Source organism: Cupressus sempervirens, chromosome 3 (genome assembly GCF_028749045.1).
Source record: "Cupressus sempervirens isolate cs-2001-9-10 chromosome 3, ASM2874904v1, whole genome shotgun sequence".
Taxonomy (NCBI): domain Eukaryota; kingdom Viridiplantae; phylum Streptophyta; class Pinopsida; order Cupressales; family Cupressaceae; genus Cupressus; species Cupressus sempervirens.
In genome coordinates this window covers 972534933-972540785 of record NC_143120.1, presented here as the reverse complement: position 1 = coordinate 972540785, position 5853 = coordinate 972534933, and the positions used below count along the sequence as shown (strand labels likewise).

Below are 5853 nucleotides of genomic sequence, written 5' to 3'. Positions count from 1 at the left end.
TTTAAAGAGATATTCAGGTTACATGGGCTGCCCAGATTCATTGTCAGCGACCGGGATAGTAAGTTTATGAGTGTTTTTTGGCAAGAGTTGTTTAGGTTGTGTGGTACAGATCTTACACCTAACACTAGTTATCATCCGCAAATAGATGGGCAATCAGAGATTGTGAATAAATGGGCGGAAGGATATTTGAGGAACTATGTAACTACACAACAAAAGGCTTGGATCAGATGGTTGCATATGGGAGAGTATTGTTATAACACCACTTATCATATGTCCATCAAGATGACTCCTTTCATGGCAATCTATGGTTATGAAGCACCTAGCTTCATGGATTTAGTTTTGGGGGATAGTAGAGTGCCCAAAGCCAAAAACTTATTGCAGGATAGTCAGGACATCCTGAACGTGCTCAAAGAGAATATACAACAGGCCCAGAATCAACAGAAATTGTATGCTGATCAGCACCGAATAGAGCGCAGCTTCGAGGTAGGGGATATGGTTTACTTGAGGCTACAACCATATAGATAGTCATCGCTCAAGAAGAGCGGAGCTGAAAAGTTGAAACCTAGATTTTATGGTCCCTACAGGGTGATTCGCAAAGTGGGCAAAGTCGCCTATGAGCTTGAGCTTCCAGAGGGCAATCGAGTGCACAATGTGTTTCATGTGTCTAGGCTTAAGAAAGCCATTGGTCAGAGTGTAGTGCCTTCTGCAGATTTACCCCCTTTGGATGAGGAGGGGAAGCTTGTGTTAGTACCTGAGGCTATTCTGGATACTAGAGAGAGGAAGCTTAGAAACAGGATAGTGAAGGAGTATTTGGTCAGATGGAAAGACCTGCCGGAGGAAGATTCTACATGGGAGAGTGAGTAGGTTATTCAGCAGGCTGGACTGAGATTGCTTGAGGACAAACAATTTCAAGGGGGGCGGACTGTAATGTCCCCATTTTAGCAGTTGACCAAGTGTGGTGCGTTAGCCTTATTCTACATGGTCCCGAGGGCTAACGAAGGGTTTAATGGGATCTTGGAGTGTTTTGGCCTAGTCATTTCCATTTTGGGCCAAAACGAAGTTGATTTACTCAGTTTCAGGCATACTTACTATTTTTAGTAAGTCGGCAGGACATAGTGCAGGTCAATTTTGGTGATTGGATTCAATACTCCTCGGTGAGAGCTTTCTGATGAGCTATCACTCGCATTATTCGGAGTCCGATTGCTAATACATTTTAATGCCTGAAGTTTTATTCAAGTAACGTCTAATTTAATTGTAAAATATTAAAGTGTTACTTTAATATTTATTTTATGGTGATGTGTACCCAAGGGAGACATAAGGGGTATTTTAATATATGTTTTATATTACACATCTTTTATCCCACATTGCCCATATGAGTTGAGCGGACCCGTGGGAATAGAATAAAAGGAAGCATTTGTGGCTTCATTAGACAGGTTGAATATGAGAAGAAATTGGTGTGTGAGTTGCAGCTTTGTTCTTGGCATTTGAGGACGTCTATCCTCTATTGTAACATTCTAGACGTCATTCCCTTGGGGTTTGGCCTTTGGAATTCTTTCTTATTGGCTTCATTATCAGGCAGTTTAGTTGCATTTCCAGCTACAGGTAGATTTGATATTTTGCTCATATCTTCTTCCCTACTTGTCCGACGCTTATGCCGCTTTGAGGGAATGGTATTATGAAGGTAGTGGACTGATTGAAGGACAAAGTATTGTAGCAGCAAGTTCGGAAGCATGGGCTGGAGTATTATGTCAATACTGCTGAAGTAATTAGTGAGTTGATAAATCTGCCATGTATTTGGTTTTATGAATTCTGAAAATAACATTTTATTAGCAGCCATTCATTTCCACTTTGCATATTATTGTAGTTTCTTTCTTGTTTATGTTGTATGATACCAATTCCATGCACGAAACACAACAAACAAATAAACGTTTGATTTTCAGAGTTATAAGGGGTTTTAAGAAGTTGAATGCAAACTGTTTGACATAATTCCTTTCAGCAATTTGGTTTAGTTTTTTTTGGGACATCCAAGGGTGCCCATTACACATTCTCTTGAGTGATTGAACATATCCATCCATGTCATAATATTCATTTATGCTTTTATTACCTAGCCTTGTTTCAATAATTTTTAAGGTGGCATTCATTCCTTTTGAAATTATAGAGTAATACATGGTAGATGAATTTACAATATAAATAATTGGAGGTGGTTTAATGGAAATGGATTCATTATTTGCATACGGTGTTATTTCTTGATTTTTATCTCTTCTCAAGAGGAAAATTGTAGAGAGTAGTTTTGTGGAACTATTTGTTGTATGCAATGAAAAATATTTAGGTGAACTCTTTTTCTTGAAATTTTAAGGCAGATGCATTGGGGTTTTTTGGTCCATCATTTGGTGGAGCTTTTATCTTAACCCAGTTCTTCAACCTGAATTTATGATGAATCTCTTCTCTTGCTTACTGAATTCCTCAATAATGTTTGAATTTTCTTCATAAAACTGAATCTCCATAGATTTTTGAGATGAGGTTAAATACGTGAGCTACTACTAAATTAACTCATAACTTTTGGGTGATTTTTTTTTAATTTTTAAAAGCTTGGATCAAATTGTTGTAACTGCTCTTTAAGGTTGTGAATGCCACACATTTAGAATGATCTTTTTGAGGGTTTTATTCAGGTGTTCCTCATGTTTTCTGTATTTTCTTTTTGATGGTTCGGTGCATGTGTTCTCATTTATTTCCCCTATATTTTCTCTTTGTTTTTCGATAGTTGGGTATACAATGCATATCAAAATATGCATTTAATCATTGTTATTGGCTTGCATGAAAATAACAAAGGAGCTTGGTAGATTTCAAATCATTCTTTCAAAATGTTTTAGCGTAGAAAGTCGTGAAAGTTGTGAGTGATGGCGAGTATTGAACATTCAACAGCCTAAGCCCGATGTTTAGGGTGAAACCGTGGAGAGAAGCATCCAATAAGAAAGAGTCGTAGTTTATAGAGAGAGTGAACTAGAAAGCGCTGGGAAGGGCAATTATAAAAATGAAAATGAAAATGAAAATCCAGGGGGTGGGTTGAATGGTTTTTCCAGAAGCAGTCCCTCGTTTAAAGGAGACAGCGAAGCGTGTCAACTGTGGCCTAGTTAACACCGTTTGTTTTGGGAGCGACGGTCTTTCCTCCGTCCACCGTAAGTCTAAGACATAAGAAAAAGAAATTGAAAAAGAAAAAGATGGAGAGTGCAGTGTGCGTAACGGGAGCTGGAGGTTTCATTGCCTCCTGGCTTGTCAAGATGCTCTTGAGTAGAGGTTATACTGTTAGAGGAACAGTCCGCGACCCTGGTCAGTATTACCATTTACGTATTGCATTCACATATTTCTTTCTTATCTAACAATTTGATCTTTCTTTCTTAGGCTTTGTGCAGGGGACCTCATCCCCTGCATTTTCATTAACGTAGTCACGGTTTCACATTACATTTCGATGAGCAACATATGATTACATTTCAAAATAAATATGCGCAGATGATAAGAAGTATGCCCATCTCAAAGAGTTGGAAGGGGCGGAAGAAAGGCTCGAGCTTGTGAAGGCAGATATTCTGGACTATGACAGCTTGATAACAGCCATCAGAGGTTGCAAAGGAGTCTTTCACACGGCCTGCCCTATTATTGAAGATCCGGTAATGTCCCTTGCTTGTTACCAAATTATGCAATTGATTACCAAATTATGCAATTGAGTTTTGAATGAATGTAAAATGCCCACTTGGACACTGGACAGGCACAAGTGGTGCAGGCGGCAGTGAAGGGCAGTCTGAATGTGTTGAAGGCCTGCAACGAAGTGGGAGTGAAGCGAGTGATACTCACGTCCTCCATCGGCGCCATTTACCTCCACCCCAACAGAAATCCGGAAGCCATAGTCGATGAGGACTGCTGGAGCAACCTTCACTACTGCATCCAAACCAAGGTAATTACCCATTTACTTTGTATTTGTATTTGTATACCATGGAAAGACTTGTAAACTTATATCCATACTATCCCAACTCCTCTCTCTTTTGGTGCTCAGAACTGGTATTGCTATTGAAAGACGGTAGCAGAGAAAGCTGCGTGTGAGTATGCGGAGAAGGTGGGTATGGAGTTGATAAGGATTAATCCCTCTATTGTATTGGGTCCTCTGCTCCAGCCCACTATGAACTTCAGCACTGCCCATGTTTTGAAGTATTTAACTGGTGAGCTTCAGCTAACATTTATAGTGGTCCTATTCCCCCTCATGCTCATGCTCACGCTCACGCTCACTCTGTGAAATTAACTCTTTCTCTTTTTCATTTCAATTCAATTCAATCCAGGGTCGGCCAAGACGTATGCAAATGCAACTCAGGTATACGTGGACGTCAGAGATGTGGCGAGGGCGCATATTTTGCTCTACGAAAATCACTCTGCCTCTGGTCGATATCTGTGTGGAGAAAGAAGCCTGCACAGAGGAGAGCTTGTGGATCTCTTGGCACAACTCTTCCCGCAGTACCCAATTCCTACCAAGTATGGATTTGTAGTATTTCCCAACTTTCCTACTAACCCTGAATTTTTATTATAACATGGGTTTTCATTATCTTCCCCGTCCTCTGCAGGTGTTCAGACCAGGTAAATCCAAGGAAAGTGGCATACAAATTCAGCAATCAAAAGCTGAGGGAATTGGGTCTCTCATTTACACCCATAAAAGAATGTCTGACCGATACAGTGGGCAGCCTGAGGGAAAAGGGGTTTCTTCGCTAGCTACATATGGACAGTAAGAACACTGGAACGACAATGGCATTACACCCTGCTGCTGCTGTGGGCATTCATTTCTTTTCATTTTATTTAACTTCCGGCATTATTGCTATTCTCACTCTATTGTTTGCCATAATATGGCATCCCACATCTCATTTTTATATGCTTCTTGTACCATCCCAATTCATATTGTAGAGTTTCTTGAAATAAAGAGTGTTACATTCACGAGTACTTGCATCTTTAAAGGGTGCAAGGTTTATGTCGATAGTTTTATATATAAAATGACATATTGTAGTGCTGACATGGAAAATTTTCTCATAACATTTTGTGTTCACATTACAACATTGGCAAGATGGTTTTTATGTTTATTATTTTCTCTTGCTTTTGCTTGGTACCAATTGAATACACCATATTAGACTTCTCCTTCATCGAAGTTCATCCTTTCTTTTCAAGAATTTATCTTCTTCACAAGTTTTGCTAGTATCTTTGTGCCCTTTTTCATCCACAATGAACTTTATTAACTCTTGATGGCTTGTGACTTTATTATCCTCCTCAACATCAACATTGTTATTATTGAAGTATAAACTATCGTAGTGATTTCCATCATTAGATGACTGTTATGTTGAGTCACCATGGATGAAACATAAATCTCACAATGGTCTTCCCAAGTTCCATCTTCCCCCAATTTTTTTATAGTATTCTTCAAACTGTGAAAAATCAACTATTGCAGTCACTGATTATTAATCTCCTATCGTAAACGATTATTAAACTGCCGAAAATAAATTCACAACTTAATATTAGAAAATAACACAACTATAACTTCACTTATAAAATACGAAAAGAAATGCGCAACACAATGAACACAATATTTTCGGACAAATTGTCCTTGGAAAAATCCCTAAGGGAAAACTTTCTATAGATGAGGAATTATATTAAACTTCAGCAAATCAACAGATATAAAATTCCTTGTCTCTCATTGGCAGAACTCCAACAACCTCCTAATTTCTCCCGTTGATATTCTCCACTGCTATTCCCACGCTAACACTGCGCCCTTGCTAACACTACAAAACTGTTTGTTAACACTGCAAACTTACAAACTCATTGCTAGCA

General features: G+C 38.9%; 1 pseudogene across 1 annotated transcript; it reads left to right on the top strand.

The window, feature by feature from the left end:
* The first annotated feature begins 3188 nt into the window (after nucleotides 1-3188).
* LOC149569989 (cinnamoyl-CoA reductase 1-like) lies at nucleotides 3189-4959 on the top strand (annotated as a pseudogene). Its single transcript, XR_016361783.1, has 6 exons — nucleotides 3189-3327; nucleotides 3508-3662; nucleotides 3761-3946; nucleotides 4046-4208; nucleotides 4326-4515; nucleotides 4605-4959. The product of XR_016361783.1 is annotated as a cinnamoyl-CoA reductase 1-like (transcript).
* The last annotated feature ends 894 nt before the right edge of the window (nucleotides 4960-5853 follow it).